This window comes from Salmo salar, chromosome 15, assembly GCF_965601325.2.
Source record: "Salmo salar chromosome 15, fSalSal1, whole genome shotgun sequence".
NCBI classification, from domain to species: Eukaryota; Metazoa; Chordata; class Actinopteri; order Salmoniformes; family Salmonidae; genus Salmo; species Salmo salar.
Window position 1 is genome coordinate 66,388,226 of NC_138305.1, and position 22,550 is coordinate 66,410,775.

At 41.3% G+C, this 22,550-nt stretch overlaps 1 pseudogene across 1 annotated transcript in view; it reads right to left on the reverse strand.

Moving 5' to 3' along the window:
- Positions 1-22,269, reverse strand: part of LOC106571858 (uncharacterized) — a 34,449-nt pseudogene extending 12,180 nt beyond the window's left edge. The window contains exon 1 of the transcript XR_014380654.1: positions 22,057-22,269. The product of XR_014380654.1 is annotated as an uncharacterized LOC106571858 (transcript). The remainder of the gene's footprint in view (positions 1-22,056) is intronic.
- Between the last annotated feature and the right edge of the window lie 281 nt (positions 22,270-22,550).

The window sequence follows — 22,550 nt, forward strand, 5'->3', positions numbered from 1 at the left end:
GTGTGGGTTGTAGACTCCGTCTCATGCTACCACTAGAGTGAAAGCACCGCCAGCATTCAAAAGTGACCAAAACATCAGCCAGGAAGCATAGGAACTGAGAAGTGGTCTGTGGTTACCACCTGCAGAAACACTCCTTTACTGGGGGTGTCTTGCTAATTGCCTATAATTTCCACCTGTTGTCTATTCCATTTGCACAACAGCATGTGAAATTTATTGTCAGTGTTCCCTTTATTTCTTTGAGCAGTATATAACAAAAAACAAAACCACAGCTAAATGCAGCACTAACCTTTGATGATCTTCATCAGATGACACTCCTAGAACATTATGTTATACAATACATGCATGTTTTGTTCAATCAAGTTCATATTTATATCAAAAACCAGCTTTCTACATTAGCATGTGATGTTCAGAACTAGCATACCCACTGAAAACTTCCGGTGAATTTACTAAATAACTCACGATTAACGTCCACAAAATACATAAATTATTTTAAGAATTATAGATACAGAACTCCTTTATGCAACCGTGGTGTCAGATTTTAAAATTGCAAAATGTGCTTTCACCGAAAACCTATATTCTGAGTAGATAGCCCGGCCATCACGGCTAGCTAATTTGACACCCACCAAGTTTGGTACTCACCAAAGTCAGATTTACTATAAGAAAAATTGGATTACCTTTGCTGTTCTTCGTCAAAATGCACTCCCAGGACTTCTACTTCAAGAACAAATGTTGTTTTGGTTTGAAATAATCCATAGTTATATCCAAATAGCTCCATTTTGTTTGTGCGTTCAAGTCACTATCCGAAGGGTAACGCGCCGGCGCGTTTCATGACAAATTCAAAATATTCCATTACCGTACTTAGAAGCATGTCAAACGCTGTTTAAAATATTTCATGCGATTTCTCGTAAAATAGCGATAATATTCCAACCACGCAACGTATTGGTTCAAACACTGAAAGAAAAAAAACGGAGTCTTCTCGTGCACGCGCACCTCAGTGTCATTGTTCCCAGAAGGACCACTCACAAAAAACCCTGCTTTTTTTCGCCCAGAGACTACAGAGCTCTCATTCCACTTTCTTGCACCTTCCTAGAGCCAATGAAAGCCTTAGAAAATGTCAAGTTACAGCAGAGATGCTGCATTTTTGATAGAGATGCCCTAGAAGGACAAGAAATGGTCAGACAGGGCACTTCCTGTATAGAATCTTCAGGTTTTGGCCTGCCATTTGAGTTCTGTTATACTCACAGACAACATTCAAACAGTTTTAGAAACTTTAGGGTGTTTTCTATCCAAATCTACTAATTATATGCATATTCTAGTTTTTGGGCAGGAGTAGTAACCAGATTAAATCAGGTAAGTTTTTTTATCCGGCTGTGAAAATACTGCCCCCTATCCCAAACAGGTTAAGCAGTTTAATCTAACTCCTTAGTAAGATGTTTGAAAATTAAAAACAGGTGAATTAACACTCAGCAGGTTCAAGCAGGCCAAAACCCACATGGTAGCAAAAACTACCTAGCAGAAATTGTTAACCTCTGGGCTAGGCGGGACGAATTCGTCCCACCTACGCAACAGCCAGTTGAATCCCGTGGCGCGATTTTCAAATACCTTAGAAATGCTATTACTTCAATTTCTCAAACATGACTATTTTACACCATTTTAAAGACAAGACTCTCGTTAATCTAACCACACTGTCCGATTTCAAAAAGGCTTTACAGCGAAAGCAAAACATTAGATTATGTCAGCAGAGTACCCAGCCAGAAATAATCAGACACCCATTTTTCAAGCTAGCATATAATGTCACAAAAACCCAGAAGACAGCTAAATGCAGCACTAACCTTTGATGATCGTCAGATGACAACCCTAGGACATTATGTTATAGAATACATGCATGTTTTGTTCAATCAAGTTCATATTTATATCAAAAACCAGCTTTTTACATTAGCATGTGACGTTCAGAACTAGCATACCCCCCACAAACTTCCGGGGAATTTACTAACAATTTACTAAATTACTCACGATAAACGTTCACAAAAAACGTAAATTATTTTAAGAATTATAGATGCAGAACTCCTTTGTGCAATCGAGGTGTCCGATTTTAAAATAGCTTTTCGGTGAAAGCACATTTTGCAATATTCTCAGTAGATAGCCCAGCCATCACGGCTAGCCATTTAGACACCCACCAAGTTTAGCCCTGACCAAAGTCAGATTTACTATTACAAAAGTTTGATTACCTTTGTTGTCTTCGTCAGAATGCACTCCCAGGACTGCTACTTCAATAACAAATGTTGGTTCGGTCCAAAATAATCCATCGTTATATCCAAATAGCGGCGTTTTGTTCGTGCGTTCCAGACACTATCCGAAATGGTAAATCAGGGTTACGAGCATGGCGCAATTCGTGACAATTTAAAAATATTCCATTACCATACTTCGAAGCATGTCAACCGCTGTTTAAAATCCATTTTTATGCCATTTTTCTCGTAAAAAAGCGATAATATTCCGACCGGGAATCTCCGTTTAGGTAACCAGAGTAAAGAATTCGGTCGACGCGGGCACGCGCCTGAGTCTCACAGTACTGTAACCAGCCACTAACCAAACGCGCTACTTTTTTTTTTTTTTTCTTTCAGCCAGAGCCTGCAAAGCCACGAGTCAGCTTTTTGCCGCCTTCTGAGAGCCTATGGCAGCCGTAGGAAGTGTCACGTAACAGCAGAGATCCTTTGTAATGGATAGAGATGGCAAAGAAGGCCAAGAAATGGTCAGACAGGGTACTTCCTGTACAGAATCTTCTCAGGTTTCTGCCTGCCATTTGAGTTCTGTTATACACAGACACCATTCAAACAGTTTTAGAAACTTGAGTGTTTTCTATCCAAAGCCAATAATTATATGCATATTCTAGTTACTGGGCAGGAGTAGTAACCAGATTAAATCGGGTACGTTTTTTATCCAGCCGTGTCAATACTGCCCCCTAGCCCTAACAGGTTAAGTTACAAATAATTTAAACACTTTGCTGTAGGCTACTATTTAGTAGTTAACAAAAAATAATGTCTCAAAATATATATTCACCCAGCCCAGTATTGTAATCAAAATTTACCAGAAATTATGTAGTCCTTGGCTTAGTGTAGTAGTGTGGGCTCAATAGCATCTCATTAATGTGCAAGATCTTGAGAATCAGTTGCACATGTTTTTTTTAAATTTATTTCACTAGGTAGGCTAGTTGAGAACAAGTTCTCATTTGCAACTGAGACCTGGCCAAGATAAAGCATAGCAATTCGACACATACAGAGTTAGACATGGAATAAACAAAACATACAGTCAATAATACAGTAGAATAAAAGTCTATATACAGTGAGGGCAAATGAGGTAAGATAAGGGAGTAAAGGCAATAAATAGGCCATGGTGAAGTAACTACAATATAGCAATTAAACACTGGAATGGTAGATGTGCAGAAGATGAATGTGCAAGTAAGTAGAGATACTGGGGTGCAAAGGAGCAAGATAAATAAATACAGTATTGGGATGAGGTAGATAGATGGCCTATTTACAGGTGCAGTGATCTGCTAGCTGCTCTGACAGCTGGTGCTTAAAGCTAGTGAGGGAGATATGGGTCTCCAGCTTCAGTGATTTTTGCAGTTCGTTCCAGTCATTGACAGCAGAGAAGTGGAAAGGCAACCAAAAAAGAGGAATTGGCTTTGGGGGTGACCAGTGATACCTGCTGGAGCGCGTGCTGCTATGGGGACCAGTGAGCTGAGATAAGGCGGTGCTTTACCTAGCAGAGACTTGTAGGTGACCTGGAGCCAGTGGGTTTGGCAACGAGTACGAAGCGAGGGCCAACCAACGAGAACACGTACAGGTCGCAGTGGTGGGTAGTGTAAGAGGCTTTGGTGACAAAACAGATGGCACTGTGATAGACTGTATCCAATTTGAGGAGTAGGGTGCTGGAGGCCATTTTATAGATGACGTCGCCGAAGTTGAGGATGGTCAGTATTACGAGGGTGTGTTTCGCAGCATGAGTGAAGGATGCTTTGTTGCGATATAGGAAACCAATTCTAGATTTAATTTTGGATTGGAGATGCTTAATGCAAGTCTGGAAGGAGAGTTTACAGTCTAACCAGACACCTAGGTATTTGTAGTTGTCCATGTATTCTAAGTCAGAGCCGTGGACAGGCGAGCAGGTGCGGGCAGTGATCGATTGAATAGCATGCATTTAGTTTTACTTGCATTTAACCTGTTAGGGCTAGGGGCAGTATTGATACAGCCGGATAAAAAACGTACCCGATTTAATCTGGTTACTACTCCTGCCCAGTAACTAGAATATGCATATAATTATTGGCTTTGGATAGAAAACACTCAAGTTTCTAAAACTGTTTGAATGGTGTCTGTGAGTATAACAGAACTCATATGGCAGGCCAAAACCTGAGAAGATTCCATGCAGGAAGTGGCCTGTCTGACAAGTTGTTGTTCATCTTGGCTCTTTTTATTGAAGACTGAGGATCTTTGCTATAACGTGACACTTCCTACGGCTCCCATAGGCTCTCAAAGCCCGGGAAAAAGCTGAATGATATCGAGGCAGCCTCTGGCTGAAACACATCACGTTTGGCAAGTGGCCGATCAGAGTACTATGGGCTTAGGCGCGTGCACGAGTCGACCACGTGCTTTATTTTCTTTCCTCTTTTTACCTAAACGCAGATTCCCGGTCGGAATGTTATCGCTTTTTTACGAGAAAAATGGCATAAAAATTGATTTTAAACAGCGGTTGACATGCTTCGAAGTACGGTAATGGAATATTTAGAATTTTTTGGTCACGAAATGCGCCATGCTCGTCACCCTTATTTACCCTTTCGGATAGTGTCTTGAACGCACGAACAAAACGCCGCTATTTGGATATAACAATGGATTATTTGGGACCAAACCAACATTTGTTATTGAAGTAGAAGTCCTGGGAGTGCATTCTGACAAAGAACAGCAAAGGTAATAACATTTTTCTTATAGTAAATCTGACTTTGGTGAGTGCTAAACTTGCTGGGTGTCTAAATAGCTAGCCCTGTGATGCCGGACTATATACTGAGAATATTGCAAAATGTGCTTTCACCGAAAAGCTATTTTAAAATCGGACATATCGAGTGCATAAAGGAGTTCTGTATCTATAATTCTTAAAATAATTATGTTTTTTGTGAACGTTAGTCGTGAGTAATTTAGTAAATTCACCGGCAGTGTTCGGTGGGAATGCTAGTCACATGCTAATGTAAAAAGCTGGTTTTTGATATAAATATGAACTTGATTGAACAAAACATGCATGTATTGTATAACATAATGTCCTAGGGTTGTCATCTAATGAAGATCAAAGGTTAGTGCTGCATTTAGCTGTGGGTTTATGTGACATATGCTAGCTTGGAAAATGGGTGTCTGATTATTTCTGGCTGGGTACTCTGCTGACATAATCTAATGTTTTGCTTTCGTTGTAAAGCCTTTTTGAAATCGGACAGTGTGGTTAGATTAACGAGAGTCTTGTCTTTAAAATGGACATACATTTGAAAAATTGAAGTTCTTGCATTTGAGGTATTTGAATATCGCGCCACGGGATTACACTGGCTGTTGAGTAGGTGGGACGCAAGTGTCCCACCTAGCCCATAGAGGTTAAGAGCAGTCGGAGGCCACGGAAGGAGAGTTGTATGGCGTTGAAGCTTGTCTGGAGGTTAGTTAAGTGTCCAAAGAGGGGCCAGATGTATACAGAATGGTGTTGTCTGCATAGAGGTGGATCAGAGACTCACCAGCAGCAAGAGCGACATCATTGATGTATACAGAGAAGAGTCGGACCGAGAAATCAACTCTGTGGCACCCCCATAGAGACTGCCAGAGGTCTGGACAACAGGCCCTCCGATTTGACACACTGAACTCTGTCTGAGAAGTAGTTGGTGAACCAGGTGAGGCAGTCATTTGAGAAGCAAAGGCTATTGAGTCTGCCGATAAGAACGCGGTGATTTGACAGTCGAAAGCCTAGGCCAGGTCGAAAAAGACGGCTGCACAGTACCGTCTTATCGATGGCGGTTATGATATTGTTCAGGACCTTGAACGTGGCTGAGGTGCACCCATGACCAGCTCGGAAACCAGATTGCATAGTGGAGAAGGTACGGTGGGATTCGAAATAGTTGGTGATCTGCTTGTTACCTTGGCTTTTGAAGATTTTAGAAAGGCAGGGCAGGATGGGTATAGGTCTAACAGTTTGGGTCTAGAGTGTCTTCCCCTTTGAAGAGGGGGATGACCGTGGCAGCTTTCCAATCTTTGGGAATCTCAGGCGATAGGAAAGAGAGATTGAACAGGCTAGTAATAGGGGTTGCGATAATTTTAGAAAGACAGGGTGCAGATTGTCTAGCCCGGCTGATTTTTAGGGGTCCAGATTTTGCAGCTCTTTCAGAACATCAGCCATCTGGATTTGGGTGAAGGAAAAATGGTGGGGGCTTGGACAGGTTACTGTGGAGGGTGCCGGGCAGTTGACCGGGGTAGGGGTAGCCAGGTGGAAAGCGTGGCCCGCCGTAGAGAAATGCTTATTGAAATCCTCAATTATAGTGGATTTATCAGTGTTAACAGTGTTTCCTAGCCTCAGAGCAGTGGGCAGCTGGGAGGAGGTGCTCTTATTCTCCATGGACTTTAGTGTCCCAGAACTTCTGAGTTTGTACTACAGGATGCAAATTTCTGTTTAAAAAGCTAGCCTTAGGAAAGCTAACTGCCTGTGTATATTTGTTCCTAACTTCCCTGAAAAGTTGCATATCACGGGAGCCATTTGATGCTAATGCAGAACGCCACAGGATGTTTTTGTGCTGGTCAAGGGCAGACAGGTCTGGACTGAACCACGGGCTATTTCTATTCCTGGTTAAAAAAAAATTGAATGGAGCATGCTTATTTAAGATGGTGAGGATGGCACTTTTAAAGAATAACCAGGCATCCTCTGACGGGATGAGGTCAATGTCATTCCAGGATACCCCGGCCATGTCGATTAGAAAGGCCTGCTCGCAGAAGTGTTTTATGGAGCGTTTGACAGTGATGAGGAGTGGTCGTTAGATTGCAGACCCATTATGGATGCAGGCAATGATCGATGAGATCTTGATTAAAACGGCAGAGATGTATTTGGAGGGCGAGTTAGTTAGGATGATATCTATGAGGAAGCCCGTGTTTAGGGATTGGGGTTGTACCTGGTACGTTCATTGATAATGTGTGTGAGATTGAGGGCATCAAGCTTAGATTGTAGGATGGCCGGGGTGTTAAGCATGTCCCAGTTTAGGTCACCTAGTAGCACTAGCTCAGAAGATGGATGGGGGGCAATCAATTCACATATGATGTCGAGGGCACAGCTGGGGCCAGAAGGTGGTCTATAGCAAGCAGCAACGGTGAGAGACTCTTCTGGAAAGGTGAATTTTTAGAAGTAGAAGCTCAAATTGTTTGGGTACAGACCTGGATAGTATGACAGAACTCTGCAGGCCATATTTGCAGCAGATTGCAACACCGCCCCCTTTGGCAGTTCTATCTTGGCGGAAAATGTTATAGTTCGGAATCAAGATTTCAGGGTTAGGGATTCAGACATGGCTAAGACATCCGGATTGGCAGAGCGTGCTAAAGCATTGAGTAAAACAAACTTAGGGAGTAGGCTTTTACAGTTACAGAAGTCAACAAAATGAGAGCACCTGGGGAGTGTGAGTGGAGCTAGGCACTGCAGGGCCTGGATTAACCTCTACATCACCAGAGAAGTAGGTTAAGGGTACGGCTAAAGGCTATACGAACGTGCCGTCTAGCACGTTCGGAACAGAGTAAAAGGAGCAGGATTCTGGGCACGATAGCATAGATTTGAGGCATAGTGTACAGACAAAAGGTAGGATGTGAGTACATTGGAGGTAAACCTAGGCATTGAGTAATGATGAGAAACTCTCTCGAGACGTTTAAACCAGGTGCTGTCATCACTTATGTAGGAGGTGGAACATGGTTGGTTAAGGCATATTGAGCAGGGCTAGAGGCTCTACAGTGAAATAAGACAGTAATGGACGAGGCATATTGATATTAGAGAGAGGCATGCGTAGCTGAGTGATCATATGGGTCCAGTGAGTGATTGGGCTGGTTGGGGACATGGCGATGCAGACAGTTAGCAGATTGGGGCGCTAGCAGAAGGGCCTTTGGGGGACGTCGCGATGGAGGAAAGTCTATTTTTGTCTCCTCGTGCGGTGACGTCGATAGACCAGTCGTGGATTAGTAGGGTTCCAAGTAGCTCTAGATTGCTAGCAGGATGGGCCTTCAGTGGATGTCGCGCCTGAGGGGGTCTGTTGGAATCCTCGGGCAGATTATGTCAGTATTCCAGTCGTAGAGGATCGGCGGGGTTCCGTGCCCCATACCGGCAGTAGAAGGGGTCCGGATATTGTAGCCCGGGAGTGGGCTTTGGTGGTAGCCCAGGAGCCCTAGCCAGGCTAGCATCAGGCTAATTGGTGCTTGCGCCGGGATGGAAACGCTAGCCAGGCGTAGTCACCCGGGATTGAGGTTAGCTAGTTGCGAAGATCCAGATGAAAAGGTGATGGAGAATGCACTGTGCATGCAGAGGGTTAACAATTTCATGGAATTGTGGTTAAGTTTAACCAAAATATGCCACAAGACCTAATTGAAGCATGCCTCCCATTCAAGTGCAGGCAATCAGCGCAATTAACCCAGCACTTTACACAATGTGACCTGGAGGCAATATGCATTTTGAACACAATTGAATCCTGAATGTTTAATTTCATATTACGAGGCATGTCTTACCTTGCTTCAAAGTAGTCTACAGGCAAAATCCAACCATGGAAACAAAGAGAATTCTTTCATAAATACCTAATAGGCTACGAGTGAGTTAAGTTTGGTAAAGCTTACAACTTATCCTACCATTTATACTGTTCTGCATGCCAGTAATGATTTTCATAATGCACATGTGGAAAAGTTTAGTTTTAACACAGTTTTTGCTTCTCATAATCAGTGGCATCTGGTTAACCTGTTAGGGCTAGGGGGCAGCATTGACACGGCTGGATAAAAAACATACCCGATTTAATCTGGTTACCACTCCTACTCAGTAACTAGAATATGCATATACTTATTACATATGGATAGAAAACACCCTAAATTTTCTAAAACTGTTTGAATGGTGTCTGTGAGTATAACAGAACTCAAATGGCAGGTCAAAACCTGAGAGATTCCTTTACAGGAAGTGGCCTGTCTGACCATTTCTGGAACTTCTTTGCCATCTCTATCATTTACTAAGGATCTCTGCTCTAACGTGACACTTCCCACGTCTTCCATAGGCTCTCAGAGCCCGGGAAAAAAGAGAATGTCGTCATTCCAGCCCCAGGCTGAAACACATTATCGCCTTTCTCAAGTGGCCCATCAAGAGACACTAGCTTATGCGCGTGACCCCGACCGCCCCCGCCTTTGGGATTTTTTCCTCTGTTTGCCGAAAAGGAGATTCCCTGTCGGAATATTATCGCTTTTCTACGAGAAAAATGACGTAAAAATTGATTTTAAACAGCGGTTGACATGCTTCGACGTACGGCAATGGAATACTTTGAATTTTATTGTCAGGAATTGCGCCAAGCGCGCGACACTTCTTTACTATTTCGGATAGTGTCTGGAACGCACGAACAAAACGCCGCTATTCGGATATAACGATGGATTATTTTGGACCAAACCAACATTTGTTATTGAAGTAGCTGTCCTGGGTGTGCATTCTGACGAAGACAACAAAAGGTAATGACATTTTTATAATAGTAAATATGATTATGGTGAGTGCTAAACTTGCCGGGTGTCTAAATAGCGAGCCCGTGATGCCTGGGCTATGTACTTAGAATATTGCAAAATGTGCTTTCACCAAAAAGCTATTTTAAAATCGGACATATCGAGTGCATAGAGGAGGTCTGTATCTATAATTCTTAAAATAATTGTTATGCTTTTTGTGAACGTTTATCGTGAGTAATTTAGTAAAATGTTAGCGAATTCCCCGTAAGTTTGCGGGGGGTATGCTAGTTCTGAACGTCACATGCTAATGTAAAAAGCTGGTTTTTGATATAAATATGAACTTGATTGATCAAAACATGCATGTATTGTATAACATAATGTCCTAGGGTTGTCATCTGATGAAGATCAAAGGTGAGTGCTGCATTTAGCTGTCTTCTGGGTTTTGGTGACATTAAATGCTGGCTTGAAAAATGGGTGTCTGATTATTTCTGGCTTGGTACTCTGCTGACATAATCTAATGTTTTGCTTTCGTTGTAAAGCCTTTTTGAAATCGGACAGTGTGGTTAGATTAACGAGAGTCTTATCTTTAAATGGCTGTAAAATAGTCATATGTTTGAGAAATTGAAGTAATAGGATTTTTAAGATTTTGAAAATCGCGCCACAGGCTGCAAGTGGCTGTTACGTAGGTGGGACGAATTCGTCCCGCCTAGCCTAGAGAGGTTAATCTGGTTATTACTACTGCCCAGAAACTAGAATAAGCATATAATTATTGGCTTTGGATAGAAAACACCCTAAAGTTTCTAAAACTGTTTGAATGGTGTCTGAGTATAACAGAAATCATATGGCAGGCAGAAACCTGAGAAGATTCTGTACAGGAAGTGCCCTCTGACCATTCCTTGAGCTTCTTGACTCTTTATTGAAAACTTAGGATCTGCTGTAACGTGACACTTCCTACAGCTCCCATAGGCTCTCAGAAGCCGGGAAAAAGCTGAATGATGTCGAGGCAGCCCCTGGCTGAAAAACATTAGCGCGATTGGATAGTGGTCGGTCAGAGTACTATGAGACTGAGGCGCGTGCACGAGGCGACCCCATGTTTTTATTTTCTCTCTTTGTACTAAAAACAGATTCCCGGTCGGAATATTATTGCTTTTTTACGAGAAAAATGGCATAAAAATTGATTTTAAACAGCGGTTGACATGCTTTGAAGTACGGTAATGGAATATTTAGAAATTTTGTCACGAAACGCGTCACCCTTCTTTACCCTTTCGGAAAGTGTCTTGAACGCACGAACAAAACGCCGCTATTTGGATATAACTATGGATTATTTTGAACCAAACCAACATTTGTTATTGAAGTAGAAGTCCTGGGAGTGCATTCTGACGAACAGCAAAGGTAATAACATTTTTCTTATAGTAAATCTGACTTTGGTGAGTGCTAAACTTGCTGGGTGTCTAAATAGCTAGCCCTGTGATGCCGGGCTATCTACTTAGAATATTGCAAAATGTGCTTTCACCGAAAAGCTATTTTAAAATCGGACATATCGAGTGCATAGAGGAGTTCTGTATCTATAATTCTCAAAATAATTGTTATGTTTTTTGTGAACGTTTATCGTGAGTAATTTAGTAAATTCACCGGAAGTTTGCGGTGGGTATGCTAGTTCTGAACATCACATGCTAATGTAAAAAGCTGGTTTTTGATATAAATATGAACTTGATTGAACAAAACATGCATGTATTGTATAACATAATGTTCTAAGATTGATCTTCATCAGATGACAAAGGTTAGTGCTGCATTTAGCTGTGGTTTGGGTTTATGTGACATTATATGCTAGCTTGAAAAATGGGTGTCTGATTATTTCTGGCTGGGTACTCTGCTGACATAATCTAATGTTTTGCTTTCGTTGTAAAGCCTTTTTGAAATCGGACAGTGTGGTTAGATTAACGAGAGTCCTGTCTTTAAAATGGTGTAAAATGGTCATATGTTTGAGAAATTGAAGTAATAGCATTTCTAAGGTATTTGAATAACGCGCCACGGGATTCCACTGGCTGTTACGTAGGTGGGACGAAATCGTCCCACTGGCCCTAGAGAAGTTAAGTCTATGATTTGATAGAGCAGTCTGACTGAGCAGTGGTAGGCAGCAGCAGGCTCATAAGCATTCATTCAAACAGCCCTTCGCTGTGCTTCAAGCATTGCGCTGTTTATGACTTCAACCTGGGTGGGTATAATTTCTGGAATGTTCCAACAGGAATCTATTCCAAAACCTTCATAAATAACAAGGTTTCCAAAAAACAACGCAAACAAAGTTGTATAGCGGCAGAATAAGATACCGGGTAGGGAGTGGTCTATTTCATTGCGTTTTTCACTCATCACGTTTATTCCGAAAAATGTCTGTCCTCACATGTCTGTTTGCCTATGGAGAAACATTAAGATTAAGCTACGTGGTGAGTTGATGCCTATTCGGCAGCTAGTTAGCTAGGTTTGTATGCGTTGTTGGTTGGCAACCTTTTACTTTACGTTTTTTGGAACAGATTCCTGTTGGAACGTTCCACAAATTATACCCACCCCTTCAAGCCTATCAACTCCCAAGATTAGGCTGGTGTAACCGATGTGAAATGGCTAGCTAGTTAGCCGGGTGCAGGCCAATAGCTTTTCAAACGTCACTCACTCTGAGACTTGGAGAAGTTGTTTCCCTTCCTCTGCATGAGTAACGCTGCTTCGAGGGAGGCTGTTGTCGTTGTGTTCCTGGTTTGAGCGAGGAGAGGGACGGAAGCTATACTGTTACACTGGCAATACTAAAGTGCCTATAAGAACATCCAATAGTCACAGGTATATGAAATACAAATCGTATAGAGAGAAATAGTCCTATAATAATAATATAATAACTACAACCTAGAACTTCTTACCTGGGAATATTGAAGACTCATGTTAAAAGAAACCACTAGCTTTCATATGTACCCATGTTCTGAGCAAGGAACTTAAACAGCTTTCTTACATGGCACATACTGCACTTTTACCTTCAACACTTTGTTTTGCATTATTTAAACCAAATTGAACATGTTTCATTTATTTGAGGCTAAATTGATTTTATTGATGTATTATATTAAGTTAAAATAAGTGTTCATTCAGTATTGTTGTAATTGGCGTTATTACAAAAACTAAATATAATCGGCCGATTAATTGGCATCGGCTTTTTGGTCCTCCAATAATCGGTATCGGCGTTGGGGAAAAAAAATATATATATATATATATATAAAAAATAAAATAAATAAGTCGACCTCTAATAGAGAAGAATAATATAATTTGCAAATTTAATTCAATTTACCTCCCGATTGGACCCACCGCTACACAATCTCTGTTCTTTTCTTTTGATTTTCATAACTCTTTCATTGTCCAGAAGCCAAAATCCCAGTCATATTAGCAACCCATCTTACATCTTTACCTTCCCCCTCTAAGTTTAACCTCTCTGGGCTAGGTGGGACGAATTCGTCCCACCTACGTAACAGCCAGTTGAATCCTGTGGCGCGATTTTCAAAATGTTTGAAATACTATTACTTCAATTTCTCAAACATATGACTATATTACAGCTATTTAAAGACAAGACTCTCGTTAATCTAACCACACTGTCCGATTTCAAAAAGGCTTTACAACGAAAGCAAAACATTAGATTATGTCAGCAGAGTACCAAGCCAGAAATAATCAGACACCCATTTTTCAAGCTAGCATATAATGTCACAAAACCCCAGAAGACAGCTAAATGCAGCACTAACCTTTGATGATCTTCATCAGATGACAACCCTAGGACATTATGTTATACAATACATGCATGTTTTGTTCAATCAAGTTCATATTTATATCAAAAACCAGCTTTTTACATTAGCATGTGACGTTCAGAACTAGCATACCCCCCGCAAACTTCCGGGGAATTCGCTAACATTTTACTAAATTACTCACGATAAACGTTCACAAAAAGCATAACAATTATTTTAAGAATTATAGATACAGAACTCCATGCACTCGATATGTCCGATTTTAAAATAGCTTTTTGGTGAAAGCACATTTTGCAATATTCTAAGTACATAGCCCGGCATCACAGGGCTAGCTATTTAGACACCCAGCAAGTTTAGCATTCACCATAATCAGATTTACTATAAGAAAAATGGTCTTACCTTTCCTGTTCTTCGTCAGAATGCACTCCCAGGACTTCTACTTCAATAACAAATGTTGGTTTGGTCCCAAATAATCCATCGTTATATCCGAATAGCGTCGTTTTGTCCGTGCGTTCCAGAAACTATCCGAAATGGTAAATAACGGTCGTGCGCATAGCGCATTTCGTGACAAAAAAAATTCTAAATATTCCTTTAGCGTACTTCGAAGCATGTCAACCGCTGTTTAAAATCAATTTTTATGCCATTTTTCTCGTAGAAAAGCAATAATATTCCGACCGGGAATCTCCTTTTCGGCAAACAGAGGGAAAAAAAATCTCAAAGACGGGGGCGACCAGGTCACGCGCCTAAGCCCACAGTCCCTTGATCGGCCACTTGAGAAAGGCGATAATGTGTTTCAGCCTGGGGCTGGGATGACGACATTATGTTTTTTCCCGGGCTCTGAGCGCCCATGGACGACGTAGGAAGTGTCACGTTAGAGCAGAGATCCTTCGTAAAAGATAGAGATGGCAAAGAAGTTCAAGAAATGGTCAGACAGGCCACTTCCTGTAAAGGAATCTCTCAGGTTTTGACCTGCCATTTGAGTTCTGTTATACACAGACACCATTCAAACAGTTTTAGAAACTTTAGGGTGTTTTCTATCCATATATAATAAGTATATGCATATTCTAGTTACTGGGTAGGATTAGTAACCAGGTTAAATCAGGTACGTTTTTTATCCAGCCGTGAAAATACTGCCCCCTAGCCCCAACAGGTTAAGAGATTTTTATCCCAGACCCATGGAACTGCTATCAGGTGTGCTGTTTAGAATTGCATTTTGGTTGATGTTTGAAAAATGTGTTTTATTGGCTGCATGTTCTGTTAAGATGCATTTCCATAATTTAAAGGCGATTTGTAATTCTGCGCAGTGTGGGTGGATGCCCTAATGTGTTATGCCCCAAAGCATATGGGTCTGATAAAGTTATCAAATGGAAGGTAAATTTTAATCTTCCCGGTCACGTTGTCTGATGCCACATTTTCCTAACGGAAACCCTGATCAGTGACAATGGTTGGCTGCTATTTAACCTGTCTGGGCGAGGGGGCAGTATTTTCACGGCCGGATGAAAAACGTACCCAATTTAAAACAGGTTACTACTCTGGCCCAGAAACTAGAACATGCATATTAGTAGTAGGTTTGGATAGAAAACACTGAAGTTTCTAAAACTGTTTGAATGGTGTCTGAGTATGACAGAACTCATATGGCAGGCAAAAACCTGAGAAAAAAAAAACCAAGCAGGAAGTGGAAAGTCATCAAAAGAACTACAATTCTCAAAGCTAGTGTGTGGGGTGATGTTGCACTTCCTAAGGCTTCCATTGGCTGTCTAAAGCCTTCAGAAAGTGGTTTGAGCATTTTCCTGTCACTGGGCAGATAATAGGAGCTCATTCACCGACTGGTCTGCCTGGCAACAAAGGGATTGGATATGCGCCGTCACGCCGTTCCTTCTTTTTCTTCTTGAATGAATATGCTATTGTCCGGTTGGAATATCGCAATTCTACGTTAAAAATACCATAAAGATTGATTTTAAACAGCGTTTGACATGCTTCTAAGTACGGTAATGGAACATTTTGACTTTGTCCCTCGTTCCGCGCTCACGCGTTATGCCTTTGGATAAGTGATCTGTACGCACGAACAAAATGGAGGCATTTGTACATAAATATGGAGTATTTCGAACAAAAACACTTGTGTTAGTAGCAGTCCTGGGAGTGCATTCTGACGAAGATCAGCAAAGGTAAGACAATATTTATAATACTAAGTCTGAGTTTAGGTTGCCCAGAACTTGGCAGCTGTCTGAATAGCTCACCGTGATGGCTGAGCTATGTACTCAGAATATTGAAAAATGTGCTTTCTCCGTAAAGCTATTTTAAAATCTGACACAGCGGTTGCATCCAGGGGTAGTCCATTCTTTAAATAATTGTTATAATTTTGTCAACGTTTATGATGAGTATTTTTGTAAATTGATGTGCACATTCACCGGACGTTTTGGTGGGAATACATTTTCTGAACATCACGCGCCAATGTAAAATGCTGTTTTTGGATATAAATATCAACTTTATCAAACAAAACATACATGTATTGTGTAACAATGTCCTAGGAGTGTCATCTGATGAAGATCGTCAAAGGTTAGTGCTTCATTTAGCTGTGTTTTGGGTTTTATTGACATGTCCTTGCTTGGAAAATGGCTGTGTGATTATGTTAGGAGAGTACATAGACAAAAATAATCTAATGTTTTGCTTTCGCTGTAAAGCCTTTTTGAAAAATCAGACAATGTGGTTACATCAAGGAGAAATGCATCTTTAACCTCTTACATCTAGACGTTCCGCTAGCGGAACACCTGCTCCAATATCCAATGATAGGCGTGGCGCGAATTACAAATTCCTGAAAAATACAAAAACGTACATTTTTCAAACATATGACTATTTCACAGCATTTTAAAGACAAGACTCTCCTTTATCTAACCACACTGTCCGATTTCAAAAAGGCTTTACAGCGAAAGCAAAACATTAGATTATGTCAGCAGAGTACCCAGCCAGAAATAATCAGACACCCATTTTTCAAGCTAGCATATAATGTCACAAAAAACAAAACCACAGCTAAATGCAGCACTAACCTTTGATGATCTTCATCAGATGACACACCTAGGACATTATGTTATACAATACATGCATGTTTTGCTCAATCAAGTTCATATTTATATCAAAAACCAGCTTTTTACATTAGCATGTGACGTTCAGAACTAGCATACCCCCCGCAAACCTCCGGTGAATTTACTAAATTACTCACGATAAACATTCAAAAAAACTTAAATTATTTTAAGAATTATAGATACAGAACTCCTTTCTGCAACTGAGGTGTCCGATTTTAAAATAGCTTTTCGGTGAAAGCACATTTTGCAATATTCTGAGTAGATAGTCCAGCCATCACGGCTAGCTATTTAGACACCCACCAAGTTTAGCCCTGACCAAACTCCGATTTACTATTAGAAAAGTTTGATTACCTTTGGTGTTCTTCGTCAGAATGCACTCCCAGGACTGCTACTTCAATAACAAATGTTGGTTTGGTTCAAAATAATCCATTGTTATATCCAAATAGTGGCGTTTTGTTCGTGCGTTCAAGACACTATCCGAAGTGTAAATAAGGGTCACGAGCATGGCGCATTTCGTGACAAAAGATTTCTAAATATTCCATTACCGTACTTCGAAGCATGTCAACCGCTGTTTAAAATCAATTTTTATGCCATTTTTCTCGTAAAAAAGCGTTAATATTCCGACCGGGAATCTGCGTTTAGGTAAACAGACGAAAGAAAATAAAGCATGGGGTCGACTCGGGCACGAGCCTGAGTCTCACAGTACTGTGACCAGCCACTATCCAAACGCGCTACTTTTTTTTTCAGCCAGAGCCTGCAAAGCCATGATTCAGCTTTTTGCCACCTTCTGAGAGCCGTAGGAAGTGTCACGTAACAGCAGAGATCCCCTGTAATGGATAGAGATAATCAAGAAGGGCAAGAAATTGTCAGACAGGGCACTTCCTGCATGGAATCTTCTCAGGTTTTGGCCTGCCAAATGAGTTCTGTTATACTCAGACACCATTCAAACAGTTTTAAAAACTTGAGTGTTTTCTATCCAAAACTAATAATTATATGCATATTCTAGTTTCTGGGCAGGAGTAATAATCAGATTAAATCGGGTACGTTTTTTATCCGGCCGTGAAAATACTGCCCCCTAGCCATAACAGGTTAAAATGGTGTAAAATAGTTGTGTTTGAGAAAGTTGAATTATGACATTGTTATTTTTGAATTTGCCGCCCTGATATTTCACTGGCTGTGTCCTGTAGCGTCCCACCTAGCCCATAGAAGTTAAGTGACAGTCCTGCGACCCCCAGCGCATGACAAAAACCAACAGTACAAACCCAAAAGATATGGATCTGTTTTAAGCGATTGATCGTGTTGACTAAACATTTATACTAACGTCACCAATATGTGGTTAAAAGGATGCGTAATAACCCCAAATTGATGTGGTCAAACAGTCAGCTTGTGTAATGTACACTGAACCAAAATAAACATTAAACAACAAGATTTTACTGAGTTGCAGTTCATATTTTTTTTTTTAAATAAGTCCATTGAAATCAACTCATTAGGCCCTAATCTGTGGATTTCATGACGGGGAATACAGATATGGATCGTTGGTAAGAGTGTGGATCAGAAAAGCAGTCAGTATCTGGTGTGACCATTTGCCTAATGCAGCGCGACATCTTCGTTGATCAGGCTGTTGATTGTGGCCTGTGGAATGTTGTCCCACTCTAACCGCTGTGCGAAGTTGCTGGGTATTGGGCACATGGTCAATCTGACATTTACATTGGCCATGCAGCATTTACGGTGATATGGCCTCAGCAGAAGTCTGGGCATTCATTCATACTTCTTGCGCTTGATGGAGAAGTGCAGAGCCGTTGTCACGTGAGTGTCTTCTACAGGATGTATCGCCCTCACCTACCGTCAACCAATCATGTCTATGCTGAGATAAGGCAGAGGGCTCTGTATGTTACCAAATTTGTGAGGCGCATGGCGATGCGGTACGGAGCTCGATTTGGCCTCCACATGCATCCGGTGGCACCGCAATTGCATCACACCCTCCATATGGAGAGTCCTGGTCCAGCTGGTCTAGGCTGTCGTTGCTGCTTGCTGGTCTCGCAATTATTTTCTCACCAGCTCAAGTTCTCTTCAGTATATTCCAGCTCTAATAAATAGGGCTGTAGGTCCCCATGTAGAAGAATGTATCGTTGTTCAGCTCTTTTTGGAAAGAGGAATCAGACACACCCATTGTAGCTAATTATTTAGCAGTTGAGAATAGACTGGACAGTAACATTGCTCCCGTGAACCAACAAACTAAGTCCATCCCCGTTTTGAAAATAATGTCTTTGAGGATGGGAACAGGGAAGTATGGCTCCCGTCAAAGCTGTTTGTAACTAACCCAAGGTAGACCACTGCCTGTCGTTTCCAATGGGAAGCAATTAGTCAGTGGGCAGAACAAGCAAGGAGGGAGCGGAGTCAAGCACGAGCTAGCAAGATCCTATTGGCGCTTTCTCACATATTTCTGTTAGGTACCACCTACTTTGAAGTGTGCAATAAAGCAATTCACCCATGCACTCCTAAACTACAAAAAAAAAAAAGTCCCCTGTTCATAAAAGACAGTAGTTTTCTGAACAGAATTGTATTGAGATCAAATGTTTCATTGATGAACACATTTGCAGAACATCAGCCAAAATGAATATTGTGCCATCTTCTCCCACTGGGCTTCCTCACCATCATATTTTGTAGTGAATGCATCACACTTAACTTCTTATGGCTTGGGGGCAGTATATCAACATCTGGATGAGAAGCGTGCCCAAAGTAAACTGCCGGTTACTCAGGCCCAGAAGCTAGGATATGCATATAATTGGTAGATTTGGATAGAAAACTAAAGTTTTCAAAACTGTTAAAATAATGTCTGAGTATAACAGAACTGATATGGCAGGCAAAAACCTGAGGAAAATCCATCAAGGAAGTGGGATTTTTTGATGTGGGCATTTTCAATTGAATGCCTGTAGAGTATCTAATGGGTTAGGACCCAGATTGCAGTTCCTATGGCTTCCACTATATGTCAGTCTTTAGACAGGCTTGTTTTCTGAAAAATGAAGAATGAGACCTTTCTGTCAGTGGACTGTAGAATGATGCAGTGCTGATTTGCGCGCGTGACCGAGTGCACGCCCTTCATTGTTTTTCCTTTCTATTGAACATGCTGTTGTCCAGTTGAAATATTACCGATTATTTAGACAATTGACAACCTGAGGATTAATTATAAACATCGTTTGACATGTTTCGACGAACTTCACCGGTACTATTAGGATGCATTCCTCTGCATGTTTTGACCACCTTTGAGCCAGTGGATTACTGAACAAAACTCGCCAACAAAACAGAGTTTGGGATATAAAGAGGGACTTTATCGAACAAAACCGAACATTTATTGTGTAGCTGGGTCTCTTGTGACTGCAACCATATGAAGATCTTCAAAGGTAAGTGATTCATTTTATTGCTCTTTCTGACTTTTGTAATTCCTTCACTTGGTTGTAAAATGTTTGTATGCTTTTGTAAGCGGGGCGCTGTCCAGAGATAATCGCATGGTATGTTTTCACCTTAAAGCCTTTTTGAAATCTGACAAAGCGGCTGGAGTAACAAGTTAATCTTTAAGCCAATGTATAACACTTGTATTTTTTATGAATGTTTGTTATGAGTATTTTTTTATGACCATTTCTGTATTTTGAATTTGGCGCTCTGCAATTTCACCGGATGTTGTCGAGGTGGGTCGCTAGCGGAATGCCTGCGCCAGAAAGGTTAACATCCAGGGAAATATCAGTCTCTGTTCTGTGGGGAAGTCTTTACAAAGCCAGGCAAAATGCATCAACCTAGATATCCTGCAATGTCCTGGCAGATAGGAACCTTGTTGAGACAAGTCCCATAGCTCTACTGAAAGACATCTACTTGCGTGATCGTGCCATCAACGAAACACAAAGGCCACAATAACTACAAAACATGACTCCATACATTTTTCGATCAGATCGCAAGCTCAATTAAAAATGGCATCATTGGTTTTGCTCTCCTGTCATGAAAAAGCAAAAATAGAACTATAATGCATCATGTGTGAAACACCCTTTCATCTCATATGTAGGGAGACAGGAAAAAACAAAATTGTGTCTTGCGGTGAAGTTTCCCTTTAAAAAAAAAAAATCCATCACCATTATCAGACAACTTAGGATGTCCCACACCCTTACCTGGATTTTTATTTAACTAGGCAAGCCAGTTAAGAACAAATTCTTATAACGACGGCCAAACCCGGACAACATTGGGCACCGCCCTATGGGACTCCCAATCATGGCTGGTTGTGATACAGCCTGGTTTCAAACCGGGGTGTCTGTAGTGATGCTTCAAGCACTGAGATGCAGTGGTCTAAGGCACCTTCCTACATTGTCCGAAAACGTCTGAAAATGCTGGTGGAAAATAGTGTTTTATTAAAGGGAAACTACACTGCATTTGTTTTACTACGACAGTACATATTTGTCCAGTCCCCCTAGCGGCTCGCCATAAACGCTGCGCCTTCGCAGCCTGGAAGGGGAATGCTTTATGTATGAGCCGCCCATGGCACACGTGTATTACCGGGAATGCACTTCAATCCGAGACAATAGTGCAGATCTAGCGGCCACTATCGACTGCCTAGGCTACACGAGTTGTCCCATCCCCCCTCCAGCTAGGCATTATTCGGAAACACTTTGCACGTCACTTTGGTAACTACCGGACTTTTTCGCAGCAGGTTATGAAAATGGACGAAGCATGTTAATTATGAGACTGAGGTTAAGGTTATAAAAGGGTTATCGAAAATGCTATTCTAACCTGCTACTAAAATCACTTCGCTTCGAAGTGGGGTGAGAAGATTGTGTCCCGGAATTATTCTGCACTTTAGTTTAGGTTGTCTGTCACAATACCTATCAATTTAACCACTTTTGCAGTAAAATATTTTTACACAACCAACCATTTCATGAAAAGAGACACAAGTTATAAATCATGGTTGTGTTTTGTTCCACCTTGGGTGGAACATAGGGGATATCAAAAAAAGAAAAAAAGTGTAGAGCCGGCCTTGCCACTACGCACTAGCCTATAAACATTTTTGCGATATAGAGAGTAAACAGACTTGAATTCAGTCACATTAGTTAGTTAGATAAGTAGATGCCCCATTACTCATTCGATTATTTGAGTAGTTAGCTAGTCGGTATTCCCAACAACGAAAAAAAGTAATAAACATTAGCTACAAACAAAGTGGATAGCCGGTTAGTAGCATTGTTCGGCTGGCCAGAGAAGAGGCAGGGCATTTGAAACACGAGTCGACGTAGCTAAAGTTAGCTAGCTAGTTAGCCGTTAGGTTTGAGGCCAGACCCCCCCAAAAAAGCCTTACATTCCTGACTCGAGGAACAAGAGTACATAATGCCGTATTGACAAACCGGCTGGTAACGTTGGTTAAAGCTAGCTAACGTTAGCTACTTAAACACCTATGCTATCATGGCTTGCGATCCTTTCACCCCTTATCAGTTTGTGTAACGTTACCTTCTTGTGCAAACCGCTGCTCCCTTGCGCCGATAACTCCGATCAAATTCGAACAGGGACACACTTTCTTTAAAAATATTAAAGGGAACTGCACTCACGCCTCCTCATCAAATATTGCTTTGACAGGTACAAATCCAGTCAAGGCTTGTCCAAAGTAAAATGGCAACTGATAGGGGTGTTTCAGTTTTTAAGAGCTGAAAGAGAAGACGGGCGGAGTTTCGTCTTCTTCTTTGGTATAATGGCGTTCCCACATTTATTTGTGCATGCCGCCACCTATTGTGCGGTAGTGTGTGATCGTTACATTTTGTATTAAAATGACGGCAAAAAGAAAAAAATGGCTTCACCAACTCACCCCACACACCACTAATCCATAAAAATGTAAATCACCAGTTGTGATTTTAGCATGTAAATCTTGGTGGGGCAAACAAACCGAAAAAAATGGGGATGCATGCCAGCAAAGCCACTACACAACACTAAACAATACATTAATTGCA